The sequence below is a fragment of the Rutidosis leptorrhynchoides genome, chromosome 2 (genome assembly GCF_046630445.1).
Source record: "Rutidosis leptorrhynchoides isolate AG116_Rl617_1_P2 chromosome 2, CSIRO_AGI_Rlap_v1, whole genome shotgun sequence".
NCBI lineage: Eukaryota > Viridiplantae > Streptophyta > Magnoliopsida > Asterales > Asteraceae > Rutidosis > Rutidosis leptorrhynchoides.
Genome location: NC_092334.1, coordinates 433,153,016 through 433,172,103, shown reverse-complemented (window position 1 = coordinate 433,172,103; position 19,088 = coordinate 433,153,016). Strand labels below are relative to the sequence as shown.

The window sequence follows — 19,088 nt, the reverse complement described above, 5'->3', positions numbered from 1 at the left end:
CGGAGTATTATTAAAGACAAATTGTTGAAATGGACCATGTGATTTGTATCATAATGTTGGTTTTGTCCCTGTATTTTTTTACAGATTTGGTCTCAGTGGTTTGTCATTGTTGCTGATTTAGTCCTCATTTCTGATGGTCGTCAAAAAATTCCGTTAACTTAAAATTCCGTTAACTCCAGTCATGTGCCAGACATGTGAGGGTATTTTCGTCTATTTCTTTCCTTTATTGACAAAATTGTTGAAATCGTCCCTGTGGTTTATACCAAAATTGCTGAAATGGTCCTTGTGGTTTGTACAAAAATGCTGGTTTCGTCCCTACAACCACTTCATCGTTTTCATATCCGGTGGTGTTTGGCGGTTAACGGCGACGATGTGTAAAAGTATCTCAAAACACCAAATTAAGCTACGGAAATTTCCAGAAAGTTGTGTATAGTAATCTTAAACACGTCTACAATTTTAGTATTTTCAAAAACAAGATAAAAAACGCAAACAATGTCGATATCAGTTTCGTTCTTTTAACACAAAAACAACGATAACTCAATCAATATGAGGAACTAATGCCTTAAATTTTGCAGACACCATCACTAAATGTTTCCGAAACTTTTCTCATTTTTAGATTTAGCTAATTTGTTGTACAAATATAAATCGATCAAAAGTAAATAGAAGTCAAAATCGAGTTCTAAATCTGAAATTTAAACAAATTAAACATGAATCATAGTGTTCATACAGATCTGAAAATTTCGAATTGCAACACTGCTACCCCGACTGGAGGAGATCCGAATCTGAAAACAATGAAATGGTTGTAGGGACGAACCAGGATTTTCATACAAACCACATGGACCATTTCAGCAATTTTGGTACAAACCACAGAGACGGTTTCAACAATTTTGTCAATAAAGGAAAGAAATAGACGAAAATACCCTCACATGTTTGGCACATGACTGGAGTTAACAGAATTTTTTAACGGTCGTCAGAAATATGGACTAAATCAGCAACATTGACAAACCACTGGGACCAAATCCGTCAAAAAAGTACAGGGACAAAACCAGCATTTTGATATAAATCACAGGGACAATTTCAGCAATTTTGTCATTATTAAACATCTAACACTAGTTGCGGAGTATTTTTAACATCCGTAATTTTGACTAGTGAGGGCAAAATAGTCAAATAATATAATATGGTGTATGGTAAAAACATAGTGGTGAAAGGATTATCACCCATTAATTAATTTAGCTGAGTTGAGCAAGATCTGCTCGATAAAAGTTTGATAGGCACCTGTATGATATGAGCTTCACCTTGATCTTAAATGGGATACGTCTTTTTTTGTTATATCTTTGTTTGTAAGTTAGCTCTTTTGAATAATTTTATATCACACCAACTATAAAGCCAGCAATTAACTACTGAAACATCAATTTTAGATTAATTAAAGCACTTTTAATACTATCACCAATTTTTTTAATATTGAAGTAACATTCTTTACTGTCCTCAAATTTTTTTTTTTCGAAAAGCAAAGATATACGTATTTTTTTTCTTGTCCTCGATTTACAATTAGAGACATTCAATATATTTTTGTTCTTAAAGTAGCAGTATAACAATTAACCAATTTGCATACTGTAAATTAATTTGTATGTATGTTTCAAGATTCAGCTTGTGATTTGCGAATTGGTTTGCGAATGGCGAAATGTCAAATCGCGATTCGCAGGTTGGCTCTTGCGATTTGCAATATGTGACCCGATTTTTATCTGGATAACATTTACAAATAATATACCCTGAGATTTCATAGATTTTTTTTTTTTATAACGTTTATAAATAGAATGCCCAGAAAGCATCACTTTTCTTAAAAAAAAAAAAAAAAAAAAAAAAAAAAAAAAAAAAAAAAAAAACTTCCAACTCAGTTTCTAATTTCTTTATTTGCATTGTTACCTTGTAATCTTTCTTCTAGGAGAATTAAAAATGGATGCTATCATTTATCTGCATTTAACACCAAGTTACATGGGCGAGAGTACCATATGTTAGAAGAGGCGTCCCTAGATTTTCTTATATCAATAATGAGAACTACAAATTGTCCATGTACTTTTTCACTTTTAATTACATTTCCTTCATGATATTGGCCCAAATCAAACGCACTCGTATATGTCAAGGGTAGGTCTGTTGTTTTAGTGAAGGTTGGCTCAATGAGTGTAGTAGTTTTGTTTCGGTTTGGTGATGAGTTTTGTTTTGTTGTGCTTGATGTGCTGATGGTTGACAAACATCGTACATTTCAGATGAGTTATTACCACTACTTTAGGTACTTAGCTTGTTACTACCGATACCAAATTAGACTTTAGTAGTTTAGTTTTCTTAACAACATAATTTTAAATAGGTTCGTTACTAATTGTGCGCTGTAAGAAATCGTTATCATCTTCCATATCATCAGTAACATTAAGAACATACTTATCTACCCTAATGAAAATAGGTTAATTAAGCGGTATGTTTAACTTTTTGAGAAGCTTTTCAACAAAATATTTTGAGTCATTGATTTTTCAGGTGAAACCTAGAGTTTTAAACGGGGTCTAAAACATATACTCCCTCCGTCCCAAATTAACTGTCCCATTTGACTTTTTCAAGTATTCTTTTTATAACTTTGACCGTGATTATTTCGGTTTATGTTATACAATAATTGAGAAAATTTATATGGATGGATTCGGTTTTTAATTGTGTTTTTATTGGTATAACATTCATCAAGTATTATATAACACAAATCGAAATAATTATAGTCAAATTTCAATTATTATTAATATAATAATAATAATAATAATAATAATAATAATAATAATAATCATTATTATTATTATTATTATTATTATTATTATTATTATTATTATTATTATTATTATTATTATTATTATTATTATCATCATCATCATCATCATCATCATTATCATCATTATCATTAATTATTATTAATATTATTATGATTATTATTATTATTATTATTATTATTATTATTATTATTATTATTATTATTATTATTATTATTATTATTATTATTATTATTATTATTATTATTATTATTATTATTTATTACTATTATACAAAAGAAACTGGGGCAACGGAAGTTCACGCCTAGAAAGCAACCATCTAAAATAAAAAGACTATTTATAAACGAGTCTTCCATAACTACCTGAAAATCTTAACACAAACTAAACAATTCTAACCGATCCAACATCCGAACTAAGCGATCTAAATCGAAATCAACAAACAGAAAAAGGAAAACATAGGAACTCGAGATAACCCGATATGGAATGAAGAGACACATAGTGATTAATGAAGACAAACAAGCATCTGGTGCTTTTTTAAGAAAAAATGCACAAGCATCTCTTCTGTTTTTGTTATAGTAAAAATTGATAATAAAAGACTTCCCGAATATTATAGGACATGTAAAATTATAAAGTAGGTAGTTAACACCCCAAAATTGGTGACCACAAAATATATTTGATAATTTGAAGTCTTTTTCCATTGCGTGCTAATGACTATTAATCGTGTATGTTTGTTTTTCTACGTTACTCTTGGCTTATCATTCATGTTACCTTTTATATATATATAGAAAAAAACAATGTGTGCGTTTTCATGTTACTTTTTTCCTTAAATACTTTATGAGGTATTCATATCATGATATCCTTATTCATAGGATATTAGGATATGATACGATATGATTACGTGAGAACACAAAACGTGGTGACACATATATTTGGTTTTTATGATTTATATATTGATCTTGATCTTGATGTTAAGATATATATTTTAACATTATGGTTTGACAACTATTGACTTTTGTTTTTTGTTTTTAACAACGCTCGAATTCATAATCAAGATTGATAAGTCACCCCCGCTAAGTCAAAACCCCTTTGATTTACACAACTTCAATTATCCAATACAATCTCAATTATGCATGATGATCTGAAAACTATAAAATTCTTATAATATCTTGATCTTAATCATCGGATTTAGGTCCGATTCAATCTTACTTAGATTGAACGAGGAGAGAGGTCCGCGCTTTGATGTGGAGCGCGATAGAACAATGTTTTGGTAGTACTTGAAATAAAAGTTACTCTGTAATAGGCTAGGTATTAGATACACATGTATTCATACTAATATTAATTAATACGTAGTGGTGTAGTTAAAAAAAAAAAAAAAAAAAAAAAAACTTTAGGTTGAAAAGGAGGAAGAAGGAAAAAAGAATGAGAAAATTTAGGAAGAAAATAGTTAATGCAAATATACTTAAAACTTGGGGCAAATTTATGAAGGTAATAAAGAGTTACCAACTGAGCTAATTGAGCATGTGGTTTAGTATGTTTCGCTAAAAATGGACAGTAAGTTGAGTAGGTGTTTTAGTATATGTTATAATATAATATAATATAATAATATAATATAATTATAATATAATATAATATAATATAATTAATTATAATTATAATATAATTTTATATATAATTATAATAATATAATATAATATAATATAATTATAATATAATTATTATTATAATATAATACTCGTAATAATATTGAGCTAAAAAGTTCAACATACATTGATTTTTCCGAATAGAAGTTTAAGATATAACAAAGTTAAATTTCATTCCGTTCATTGATATAATTATAATAGCATGACATATTTTTACATTCCTTCCTAAGCAAATTTCTAATTTCAGTTCTATCAAATTACAATTTCTTTGACAGATTACAGTGGTCAGGCACTCGAGGTGCAGGTTTTCAGCACCAGTAACCTAGTTACTGTGCGGTTGTCGAAAAAGATACAGAATCCATTTGACCAACCCAGTCCATGAATGTTGAGACCAGTTGCCCACCTAAACACTTGTACACGCAAATACACACTTCAAATATATTAGTATTAGTATTAGTATTAGTATTAGTACCATAATCTGCAACTACAAACAGAACAGATCCAATAAATTTCTCATTCTAAAATCAACAAAATGTGTCTAAACCTGCAACCTATCTCACTTTTGTTACAACAATCAGGGGCGGAGCCAGGATTTCTTAATGGGGGAGGCTCACGCACAGTGGCAGAACCAGGATTTTTTTTCACCGGAGCCAATTTTTTTTTAAAACCATAGTAATTTTTTTGGGCAAAATATGGAGGTTTTGGGGCAAAAATTGGAGGTTTTTAGGCAAAATATATAGGTTTTGGGGCAAAAATGAAGAATTGTGGGAAAATTTTGAAGGTTTTGAGACAAAATTTGATGATTTTTTGGTAAATTTGAAGGTTTTTGAGGCAAAATATGTAAGTTTGGGCAAAAAAAATCCACCGGGAGCAAAGGTAACTTCAATATTTAAATAAATTAAATAGAATCATATTGCATGTATTGAAATGTATATGATTAATAATTTTATAGGCTTGAATAAGGGAGACTTGTTAATTTTATGGGCTTAAATGAGGGAGGTTTATTAATTTTATGAGCTCGAATAACAAATACTAAGTATATATATTGGACTGATTAATCTTGTTGGGGGTGGCACAGCCTCCCTTAGCTACCCCACTCCCTCCGCCCCTGACAACAATACAACATGAGTTCGCCTACACCTATAACTGCTATTATTTACATCAAAATTTGCGGTCAGTTCTTGTCGAAAAACTCTAAGTTGACCAACTTCTAATATTAGGATGTGCATAGTCAAAGACCAATGATACTCTAGACTACAGGGTTAGAGATGTATGTATATACACGGTTTATGACTATACTCTACATTGTTGCTATAATGCCAGCTCTGGGGCCATTGTTTCAAAGGGTGAACGCACAATCTGATTTATCAACGGAAGTAAAAAGATCAATTCAGTTTCATATTACCACCGAAAACACGCATGTCTGGATGAACTTTTTAGTACTGAAACCGCATCTTCAATTGTGTATGTATTTACATTGTCGTTAGTTGGAGCTCTAGGGTTTCTGACTGCAGTCTCGGGTTTTTCAGTTCACTTAGCTTGTGGTTGTGGCTGGCATCAGGATTGCATTGAACCGCTTTGACCGATCATTTAAGAATGGATTCCGTTCAGCCTATTTCTTGCCTTTCTTTGTCAAGTGTACGCCCTTTGCCTTCTCCATTTCAATCTCTTTTTGAGCTTTCTTTTTTTCTAGTTCAGCCTGTTTAGCGTTCTTTTCATGAGCTTTTCGAAAGAGCCTCACAAAGTTTAAAAGAGTCGGAGTAACTGCCAGTCAAAATTAACTGCTCAAATGTGCGTACAGATACAATTGTATTTAAGCAAAAAATCTATTTAAAACAAAAATAATAAAGTCTGTGATGGCAATGGAGACAGAAGCCAGGACCACCACAGAATATTGTCCGCTTTGGGAACAGCGAGCCACCAGCGACTCAACTGCCCTCACGGGTTTAAAACGCGTCCTGTGAGGAAGAGGTATCAAGCCACATATAAGGGCCTTTGTTTATGCCTCTCCAACCGATGTGGAAAAAGGGTGAAGGTCACCTCAACAACCCCCCCCCCCCCCCAACATCGGTGTGGTAACCCCGGCTCTGATACCAGTTGATGGCAACAGAGACAGAAGCCAGGACCACCACAGAATATTGTCCGCTTTGGGAACAGCGAGCCACCAGCGACTCAACTGCCCTCACGGGTTTAAAACGCGTCCTGTGAGGAAGAGGTATCAAGCCACATATAAGGGCCTTTGTTTTTGCCTCTCCAACCGATGTGGGAAAGGGGTGAAGGTCACCCCAACAGTCTGTTGTTAATAGGTACCTTGTTTGAAAGGGCAACGAGCAAGTCTTCACCAAAATATAGGGACAATGCATCAGCATTTCTACCCCGCAATACAGACAAGTAGAATATATCAATATATAGCTAAATTGAAGGACAATCAAAAAGCAAATTTGGAAGAGAATGTCGAATTTGAACTTCAATTAGACGGATTCTTACCACCACGGAATATATATTGGTTACAGACATCACTTCTGACTCGGCAAATCCAATGAACTCATTCAACGTCTAACAAGATAAATATTAATAAATCATAAGCATTGAATATTTAAGAAAATGTAAAAAGACAAAACGGAGCAAGATATTTGCGTACCTTAGTGGAAAACCTCATATACGGGCAATGGCGGATTTAGGAATTGTATTCACTGGTGTCACTAGTTAAAAGCTCAAAAAAAATTATAACTATTCAGTGGTCAGTGGCGGTCCAAAAATTTATTTTCCTTAGGGGGCGAAAAACCTACTAAAATCGTATGATACACGGAGTGCATTTTATAAATTTGATAGCACACGATATACAATTACTCCATCCTTTGAGTGTCTTTTTAACTTTTTCATACATGATTAAATACTGTGTTTTTGTTAATTTAACATTTTACTTTTAATTACCTAATTTTTTTTTACATGCATAGCATTAGCATTTAGCATATAAAAGAGTGAAAATAATATTATATAGTATTAATAATTAATGAAGTTAGCATAGGATTTGAGCATCAACTTCTTTTAATATACACTTAGTAGGCAGTGGCGAAACTTGAACGAATTTTTTAAAGGGGCGGAAGTTATTTTATTCGTAAAGCTTATTTAAACAAAAATAGTTACATTTCATTATGTTAAAATTAAATAAATATTAAATCAACTTGGTAGTATACCGAATATATGATTCGGAGTACCATTTAATAAACATTTAGCGGAATTTTATATTGTCACAAGTTTGAACATATGTGATAAAATTATTTATAAATACAGTGAAATGTGAATTGAATATTATATGGAGTAACTATACTATCTATTAAAATTGTAAAATGATGATGTCATCTAACAATGTTAAAATTATAATCTAGGACACATGTCAAAATTATAGCTTACTTGCTGATGTCATAATTCATTAATTATTATATATTAAATCATTAAAATATTAAAATATTAAATAAATTTTTAAATGCAAGAATTTTTTACATAATTATCTTAACGCAAACGTATCCTTATATACAATATGTCAATACATATATTTTTTTTATAATTGATATCATGTAACTTATCTATATCTCTAGAATGATAATAGTACTAACTTTATGATAAAATATCTTCATGATCATATGTACAATATTTGAAACATTATATACAACTTTATGATAAAACACTCCCTGACCATATATGTACAAACTTTAAAACAAAATTGTATAATCTTTTACAAAACACTCCATGAACATGTATACACTTTGAAACATATTGTATGATCATCATATAATAATTGTATTTTAATTTTAAAAAAAAAATTGAAGAGACATTTGCTATAACTAATAATTATTATTAAAAATATAAATATTCAATTTGAAGCAAACTTTATAATTATTTTTATTATTATAAGTACAATTACAATTACAATTATATTTAATTTTATTATATTATTATTATTCAAATATGAGTTCTCTTTACATGATTAATTACATTACATATGTATGCGAAATAATATCTCAAGAAAAGATTGTAATGTAGATTTTTATGAAGAAAAAAATAGTAATTGTGATGAAAACTAGAAGAGAGTGGTGGGAAAATAAATGTAGTTCATTTATTCTAACAAAGTTAAGTATATCAATAAGTTTGTAAAAACGACAAATTTTTTAGTCGAAATCCGTGATTTCACGGGTCGATAAACTAAATGACTAGCATTTACATTCACATAATACCTAAAACATATTATTAATTTGTTTAGTTTAAATAAACCCGTGATTTCACGGGTTATTTCACTAAGTATAATATAAATACGTAGTACCATAAGAGTACTTAAAAGGAAACTACAAATTAATTGTTAATTATGACAGTTAAAAATGGGGGATGATTCTCACACACACTTTTTTGATCCTTACATACCTATTTTAACCATTTACTCTTCTAATAATACTCAATTGGTGTGTGAGGATCAAAAAAGTGTGTGTGAGAATCATCCCCCGTTAAAAATGCATCTGCTTTCACATATTTCAAAGAGAAAAGAACAAGTACAAAAAATAGGGGAGTGATATGTACACAACCATTTTTTACACATACATAACCAAACATGTTTTACAATATTGTATAGTACAACACTGTAAAGCATGTTTGGTTATGTATGTGTAAAAAATGGTCGTGTACATATCATCACCCCAAAAAATAAGTTTATTTCTCTTTCTTAAACCTCCATCTAATCTCCATTTTTATCCTTCATTTCTACCTCATCTCTGTTCATCTTTGAAAAAAAAAAAAACTCAAACTATAATCTACCCTAAAATCATGATATATAGAACACTAGTTACTCAAAATAGTAGGCTTGGGCTAAGTAGTTGCACATAATAAAATTCACTGGTAGCACTCAACAAACTTTATACTATTTGGGCTTATTTGAGTGGTTGCAAGTGCTACCACTCAACTAAGTATAGATCCGCCTCTGGACACGGGGCCATCACCTTCAGATGCAGTTAGTTCCTGCTTAACCTTTTCCAACCCTTTCATAATGGCTTGCATTTCTTCTGCTAAAGATTTCATTTGTATCTGCGAGAAATGCCGTTAGATTTATGTTTTTTCTCCAACCATTTTTTTAATATTATTAACTTTTTTTTTTTTTTTTTTTTTTTTGTGAACCTTAGACGCAGACTCTAGGCTAACAAGATCCACATGAAAATCTAAGAGGGCCGACGACTTGGCAGCAAGAACCTGTAACAACAGTGATAGTTTACTTGATTAATACTCGGAAAGAAAAGCTATATCAATAGCAAGGGTAACACAAAAACAACTTGTTAATAAAAGTAAAAATAAAATAAAATAAAATAAAAAACTTGTACCTTGCAGAGATAATGCATTAAAGTCAGTTTGCTGTTTGAAGCCCGTGTGTCAGTGAGTTTCAAAAGACTGTCCAACTTAAAACCCACTGCAGAACCTGCATATTATATATAAAATGATAAAATGATGTGGTATTATACTATAAATTCAGAATCTTCACCAGAAGTATAAAGTTTTCCTAATATTTCTACAAGTAAACAAGATGCGACGTACTTTAGAGTTCAGAGAAGAGCACAAAGGATGTATTGTAAGAAAATGTACAAAACGAGAAATACAAATTATGAATATTCCTTAATTAGGTAAGTAAGATATATGAAATAATAACAAAATGACGTTCTTACCTCTCGCAGTTCCTTGATTTAATGTATTCCCCAAATACAAGATTCTTTTCATAATTTCCTTTAATTTGACACAAGTTCGGACCTGTTACCAGCAAGAGAGATGGGATAAGGTAATGGAATAACTAACTAACGAATCGAAACAGTAACTAGTTGTATAATATAGCACCTCGTCACAATACAATGCAGGGGCGGATGTTTGTATAGACGGGGCGGGGCACAGCTGGAATTTTTTTTTTTTTTTAATTTACACTAAAAAAAATAATTTCTTTACTGAAAAATAACGGTTTTTTTTAATGTTCGTCCCGGCTGTTATTGAAAAATTTAATAAATTTTAAAGCCGCCCCATCTGTGATCGGATTCAAGTTCCGCCACTAGTCACATGCCGAGTTTACAGTATTTAAACTCTTCTTAAACTCTGAAAGCTGACAAGAGTGTCGGAATCAGATAGATAATTAAAAAAATATGACATTGAAATGTGAGTAAAAAACTCGAATCTTAATATTAGTTCTTACCTGAGAGTTAAACTGAATTTTGAAGAGAAAAACCCGTAACTTCGATTCAACACGTGGCACCTTCATGAGCTCTAGGAAAAACTGGGAGATAAATTCAAACAAATATGAGCTACATGTCACATAAAGTGGAAACAGAACGCAATGTAAAAGATATAATAATCCATACCTGTTCACACTTGCCCAACATCTCCTTGTCACCTGTATAATTCTGACAGTTGCAAAGCAGATCATTAATAGAAGTCATTAAAAAAAAAAAAAAAAAAAAAAGCTAAAATATTTGAAATTATTGATTGCATCCAAACTGCAACTTTCTGACCAGTGGCGGAACTTGAAGTTTATAAATAGGAGGGCGAAACCAACATACGTTCAAAATTACTAAGTGTATGACCTTAAATTATTTATGGTAATAAAAATCATTACAACTCAGCCCAACGGCATATAAACATTTTAAAATCATCGAAAACACAATACTAGTTCCATGACTTTGATATATATTGGGATTTTTTTTTTTCCAAACATAAGAAAGAATTTCATTCATTTCCAATAAAAAATATTTGTACTATTACTTGTATTTTTTATTTGCCCCTCGAGATGGTTTGAGGATCGGGTTCCTGCAATGCGATTCGGGTTTTCTTCTGAAAGTGCGTACGTGCGTGGCAAATGAGAATATTCGATGCCGACTGTTGCCTTTAAAAAATAAAATTTTACTTATTTATTTTAATTTATTTGTGAAAGTGAAGTGACGATTAATTTATTTGGGCCAACTAAAAAGGACTAATAAAATACATATAGGAAAAACATACTGCGGCTGTACAATTATATTCCATGTATTTAGTAATAAGTTTATTTTGAGATAGATACATTCAAAAACAAGGAGTTTTAAGTAGTACGCCGTAATATTTGATGAAGTAAAAGCCTATTGATTTTTTGATAAGAAAGAAATATGTGGCTGTAAATATTTAGGGAGGTTAATGTCACGGACTTATCTCGATAAGCTTACGTGCGGCACTTAGTCTCTACTAAGTCAACCTTACTCGGACCTTATAACGATTCAAGTAACCAAAAGAGAAAATATTATAGAACAAGTGGAATTGAAGAAAATACTTATATTGCTTGAGAATGCTTTACAAGAGAGAATGTTTGAGATTTGAGGTGTGGTGTGCCAAATGAGACCATCCCTATTTATACTACTTCTAACACAAAATGGATGGCTAAGATTAATCTAAATCAATGGTTAGGATCTAAGTACTAGAAACTTCAAGTATATACATGGAGATAGATGTTTTCATGAACATTCCATACCATTCCATGGAAGAACTCATGGGAAAGTTCTAGGGAGCTTCCATGATGTTCTTGGGCCTTCCATGAAATTCTTGGGTTAAAACCCTTAATTGGGTCATAATCTTAGTGGGTTGGGCCACAAACTTATTGGGTTGTGACATTCTCCCCCACCTAAGCTCGCGACGTCCTCGTCGTGTGATCCTCGTGATACTTCTTGATTTTGTCTGTGAACTGCCACAATAAGTCTTCGGCTTCCCAGCTTGCTTCACTATCGGGCAAGTTACGCCACTTAACCAGGTATTCTCTATAGCTCGGCACACCTCGTCTCCGTACCGTTCGATGCAACAAGATATCTTCCACTTCACGATCGAACGAAGTCGCAACTGCCATTGGTGCTCGTTTGGAAACTCCTCGTTCTGGGTCTTCCTCGTCCCCATGATAAGGTTTTAGAAAACTTACGTGGAAGACTGGATGAATCTTTAATTTGGGCGGTAGTTGAACTCGATAAGATACATTCCCAACACGTCCAATTACCGGGAATGGGCCTTCATATCTCCGGATCAATCCTTTGTGCACCTTCCTAAATGTTTTGAATTGTTGAGGTAAAAGCTTCACCATCACTTGGTCCCCAACTTTGAACTCAACATGTCGTCTTTTCTCATCCGCCCATTTCTCCATTTTCTTGGCCGCCTTATCTAGTGATGCTCGCGCCAAGTCGGCTTGTTCGTGCCACTCCTTCATCGTTCTATAAGCGGCTGGGCTGCTTCCATCATATGAAGCGGCCAAAGCATTCGGGGTCAATGGTTGGCGTCCTGTCACCAACTCAAAAGGACTCTTCCCCGTGGACTCACTCCTTTGCATGTTATAAGAGAACTGAGCAATATCAAGAAGCTTAGCCCAATCATGTTGATTTGCACTTACATAGTGTCGAAGATAGAGCTCCAATAGTGCATTCACCCTTTCCGTCTGTCCGTCTGTTTGGGGATGAAAACTCGTGGAGAAATTCAAGTCCGTCCCCATGATCTTGAACAACTCCGTCCAAAAACGCCCTGTGAACCTCGGATCTCGATCACTTACTATCACATGCGGTATCCCCCAATACTTCACCACATTCTTGAAAAATAGTTTTGCGGTTTCATCCGCGGTAACTTCGGATGATGCGGCTATGAAGGTACCATACTTAGAAAACCGGTCTACCACGACTATAATACTCCCACACCCTTCCGACTTAGGTAAGCAAGTAATGAAGTCCATGGAAACACTCTCCCATGGTCCTTTCGGTGTAGGTAGCGGCTGTAATAGTCCTCCTGGTTGGCGTTGCTCTATCTTATCTTGTTGGCATATTAGGCATGTTCGCACGTACGTCTCTACGTCGTCTTCCATCCTTGGCCAATAATAAGTGCCTTCTACTAATGCCAGTGTCCTCTTGATACCTGGATGACCAGCCCACTTTGAATCATGACACTCCTTCAAGATTGTCCGTCTAAGATCACCCCACTTAGGCACATATAACCGGTCTTCTTTGGTGAATAATAGATCACCCTTGAGCCAAAACCTTCGCGTTTTCCCATCTCGAGCCAATCCAACAAGGTTTTTGGCTATAGAATCATGCTCTAATCCCTCCTTTATACGATCTTGAAGGAAGAATTGTGGTTTTGTGATCGCTGCAAACTCCGCCTTACGACTTAGGGCATCAGCTACCACATTGGCTTTCCCAGGCTTATACTCCAACACATAGTCAAATTCGGCTAGGAAGTCTTGCCAATGAGCTTGTTTGGGACTCAACTTCTTTTGGGTTTGAAAATAACTCGTTGCCACATTATCCGTCTTAATCACGAACCTTGATCCCAAAAGATAATGCCTCCATGTCCTCAGACAATGAACCACTGCAGTCATCTCCTTCTCCTGCACAGTGTACTTCCTTTCCGCCTCGTTAAGTTTTCGGCTTTCGAACGCGATTGGGTGACCCTCTTGCATTAGAACTCCTCCAATAGCAAAGTCCGATGCGTCTGTGTGTAACTCGAACGGAATGGTCACATCCGGAAGTCTCAACACCGGTTCTTCCATGACCGCTCCTTTCAACTCTTCGAATGTTGCTTGACATTTCTCATCCCACAACCAAGCTTTGTTCTTCTTTAACAATTCTGTCAATGGAGCCGCTTTCGCCGAGTATCCCTTGATAAAACGACGATAGTAGTTTACTAAACCAAGAAAAGATCGTAAATCAGTCACCTTCATTGGTGCCTCCCACTCTTGAATTGCCTTGACCTTAGCCCCGTCCATGAGTAACTTCCCATTTTTAATTCGATGTCCAAGAAAATCCACCTCCTCTAATCCGAATGAACATTTCTCTAGCTTCACATACAACTCGTTGTCCCTTAGTACTTGGAATACTTGCTTCAAGTGCCTCACATGATCTTCCATGGTATCGCTATACACGACTATGTCATCCAGGTACACCACGACAAACTTGTCGAGGAACGGGTGGAATAATTTGTTCATCAAAGTACAAAATGTGGCAGGGGCATTGGTTAAACCAAAGGGCATGACTAGGAATTCATAAGCGCCATACCTCGTCACGCATGTGGTTTTAGCCTCATCTCCTTCGGCAATTCGGACTTGATAATATCCCGATCTCAAGTCTAACTTGGAGAAGTATCTCGCCTTCCCAAGTTGATCGAACAAATCAGCAATAAGTGGGATTGGGTATTTGTTCTTGATAGTTACCTTGTTAAGTGCCCGGTAATCTATACACATCCGCAAGGACCCATCCTTCTTTCTTTGAAATAGCACCGGAGCACCATACGGGGATTTTGACGGTCGGATGTATCCCGCATCCAGCAACTCCTTGAGTTGTCTTCGCAACTCCTCTAACTCGGGTGGTGGCATTCGGTATGGGGCTTTGGAAGGTGGTTTTGATCCCGGCTCCAACTCAATCGCATGGTCAACCTCCCTCCTAGGTGGTAACTTCTTTGGTAACTCCTTGGGCATGACATCCTTGAACTCATTGAGGATCTTCTCAATCTCCTTGGGTACCTCTAGTTTTCCCTTATCTTCGACCGTCTCTTGCTTTGCTACCGCTAAATAGCATGTCTCATTCTTGTTGTACCCCTTCTTGAATTGCATGGCCGAAAGTGACTTGGATGCACTCTTGCTTCCACGTTCGGTTGACACCATACAAGTCTTCTCACCATCCAAGATACACAGTGAATTAGCAAACGGCATAGGGAAACCGCGTACCTTATCTAGGAACTCCATCCCAAGTACTAACTTAAAGTCGTCCATAGGTACGACTGAGAGATCAATCATTCCTTCCCATTCTCCAATCTTCACATATACGTCTTTAGCCACCCCACTAATCGGTCTGGCACTCGTGTTCACCGTCTTCATCATGCCACTCTCTTTTGTTTCCTTAAGTCCTAGCCTTTTGGCTTCATCGGTGGAGATAAAGTTATGAGTTGCTCCCGTATCCACCAAAGCTCGTACCCGATCTCCACAAATGTTAATATCTACGAATTGGAGTCCTTTAGCCACTACCTTGGGTATCTCCGTCTTGGCCTTGATTGCGTTGAGGATATGCATTGATCCTATGCACCGCTCCTCATCCTGACAACCCGCCTTTTGAGCTTCCATAGCATGAAGGCTAGCTTTCTTCGGACAATCTCGGGCTCTATGCGGTCCATCACATATGAAACATCCATCATTCTTGTAAGAAGTTTTTATGCTCTTGTTATTCCCGGTTGGTGGCTTACGTGTATTATCATTCCTTGATTGGGCGGGCTTATCTCCCCCACCTTTCTCATGGCTCACCTTCTTATCTTTTGACTTGAACGAATCTTTCCTATTAGCATGATCGACTAGTGCCTCCGCTTGAGCAATTGCGGTGGCAAGGTCTTGGACTCCTCGTCTCTCCAACTCCGTTTTAGCCCAAGGTTGCAAACCATCGAGAAAATAGAAGAGGAGAATATCATCGGGAATATTTGGGACCTCCAGGCTAAGGTTCGTGAATTCTTTAATATACTCCCGAATCGTCCCGGAATGATGTAATTTACGTAGACGACTCATCGCATCCTTTTGAGCATTCTTGGGGTAGAATTGATTCTTAAGTTCAGTAAGGAAATCATCCCAAGTATCAATAGTAACCGTACCTTTCTCGATATCTCCATATCGACGACGCCACCATAACGCTGCGGTATCCTTCAGGTAACGGGTTGCCGTCTTGATCTTCATTGCATCATCCTCTATGTTGACTCCCTCCAAGTATTGTTCCATCTCCCATATAAAACCATCAACCGCTCGGGCTTCCCGCTTCCCCATGAACGGTGACGGCTTGGGAACGTCCACCTTCGGATCATTGCATCCAGTGTTGCTACCCCCACTAGCCATGAATCTCAAACAAGAGTTCATGTTGGTTTGTAAATCCACGAGGCGTTGGTGAATAGTGGAGACCTCCCCCTCCATTTCGCCTCGCAACTTCGTAATCTCACCCATGAGCATACCCCTTAAGTCATGGATCTCACGTCGCATGTCAACGTCTAGCACGTTGATTGCACTCTTGCAATCATCTTTCAATTCGTCAAAGTCCCCGTCCAAACCATCCAAACGTTGGTGGACGTCTTCGACCTTTGCTTTCACGTCGTCCATGGATGTCTCTACATCCATGATCCTCTTGTCCAGGTTTGCGACAAAGTCTTTGGACATACCTCGGTTCTTCTTGGCTCCTTGTCGAGTCTCTACCCGACCACGAGTCTCATCACCCATCACACCACTTGTTGCGCTCACATTCTTCTCGGTCTCGGTTGCCATCTCCTTGAATCGACCTTGCTCTTGATACCAAATGTCACGGACTTATCTCGATAAGCTCACGTGCGGCACTTAGTCTCTACTAAGTCAACCTTACTCGGACCTTATAACGATTCAAGTAACCAAAAGAGAAAATATTATAGAACAAGTGGAATTGAAGAAAATACTTATATTGCTTGAGAATGCTTTACAAGAGAGAATGTTTGAGATTTGAGGTGTGGTGTGCCAAATGAGACCACCCCTATTTATACTACTTCTAACACAAAATGGATGGCTAAGATTAATCTAAATCAATGGTTAGGATCTAAGTACTAGAAACTTCAAGTATATACATGGAGATAGATGTTTCCATGAACATTCCATACCATTCCATGGAAGAACTCATGGGAAAGTTCTAGGGAGCTTCCATGATGTTCTTGGGCCTTCCATGAAATTCTTGGGTTAAAACCCTTAATTGGGTCATAATCTTAGTGGGTTGGGCCACAAACTTATTGGGTTGTGACATTAAGATAGTATTTATTTTTAGTTTACTCCGTCAAAAAAAAAAAAAAAAAAAACCTATACTATAACCCAAAAATTTGGGATGGCGGCAGCCCTCCTACTTATAATCCTTGAAATGCATATAGTTAACAAGTCTAAAAACGATATAATTTCTACAGAAATATTTTTGTGCGTGTCTATGGTTAAGATATATACTCATTATTTATGAATTAACTATACTTTTTTAGACTATATATTTCCAAATCGTCAACATCCTGAATAATATTTTATTTTTTGCCCATTAATCAACATATCAAGTCTTTGATTATATAAATAAATTATATTACTTATTAATTATAATCGTACTAACATTAAAAATATTCTATATCAAATTAATTTTTGAAGTTATAGGTATTACAATAATACATGCAGCATGTTCTGTTGATTCTCATACTAGTACCTTTCCTAGGTGGTTATAGGAGGCGATTTCCTGTCGGAAATCTATGACCACCGTTGATGGGTGCCGGATTGTCTTTCATTTTTGGAGGTTGACGTTTTTTGGGTCTGAGGTGTGTATACATATGTGCTGATGCCTAAGCTTTTTGATGGCTGCTGACGGCTACTGGCGGTTGCTGGTGGCTGCTGGCGGTTGCTAGCGGCGGCTGGCGGCCAATTGTGGTTGATGGCGGCTGTTGGAAGTTGTGGTTAGGTTAGACAGTTTGTTCATGGTTGTTGGCTATTTGTGTGGCCATACGGCTGTTGCTGGCAGCTACTAACAGGCCATGGTTGTTGTTGGTGGCGGCCGGTAGCGGCTAGAGACTGCTGTTGTGGCTAATGACCGTTGACGATTGTTTAGGTATGATTGGGACTTTTGTTGTTTTAGAAAATACAGAAAATTTGGCGAATATAGACTTGATCTCTCGGTGGCCCGTCTTTGCTGATGATTTGGTTCGTTGTTGCACGGTTGTTCTCGTTCATTCCATTTTTCCCGTCGTCGTGTCTGTTTAGGTGGGTGCGATGTTTTTGTCGACGTAGCCGACTTGTTTGGCTTCGGAAAGTTAGGCCTCAGGATTAGTGTTCTTGGGTTGCCCGGTGGGCGTGGCTGAAGTGCGATTCTCGATGCGTGTTGGATGCGGAGTTTGGGTTAGGGGTCGGGTGTGTGTTTATGTATGTTTAGTTCTGGTGGTGTTTGTGTAGTTGTGTGTGTTTGTTTAGCTCTCTAGTGGTTGGTTTCAAGGCTATTGTACGTGTATGTCGCAGTTCATTAGAACTGATATAATGTTGTAATTCTGGATCATTTGATCTTTATATATATATATATATATATATATATATATATATATATATATATATATATATATATATATATTAATATTTTTGCCAAAAAAAAAAAAAGCAGCACATCTTTCAACTACATTATATTGTGTCTAAAAATATGCAAAATAGTGCATAAAGTACAATACCTTTGGGGCTCAGGTCTTTGCAATTCTTCCCACAAGCTTCCTTGCAATGCTCTCGTCAACATGCTCCAATGCAGCGGCTTTAAATTAGCTCTTGGAGGCGCTGAAGCTGCAGCAGGACGCACCAAACCTCGACCCCTAGGTGGAGTAGGACCAAAACTCGGAGGTCCAGGTGCACGAGGTCCCAACAGAGGTGGTGGAGGGCCAACACCCGGAGGTGTTGGTGGCCCAGGTGGTGCCGGAGGTCCAAGTGTGCGGCCACCAGGTGGAGGTGGTGGTCCGGGTGCACGACCTCCAGGGAGAGGAGGTGGCGGAGGTCCAGGAGTTCTGCCTCCTGGTGGAGGTGGCGGAGGCAATGGTCCGGAAACTCTGTATTAAATGATATAATAGAGGAAGAGAGATATTGAAT

General features: G+C 36.1%; 1 pseudogene; it reads right to left on the bottom strand.

Annotated features, from left to right (window-relative positions):
• Positions 1-5,558: 5,558 nt before the first annotated feature.
• LOC139889223 (formin-like protein 12) overlaps positions 5,559-19,088 on the bottom strand; it is a 131,694-nt pseudogene continuing 118,164 nt past the window's right edge.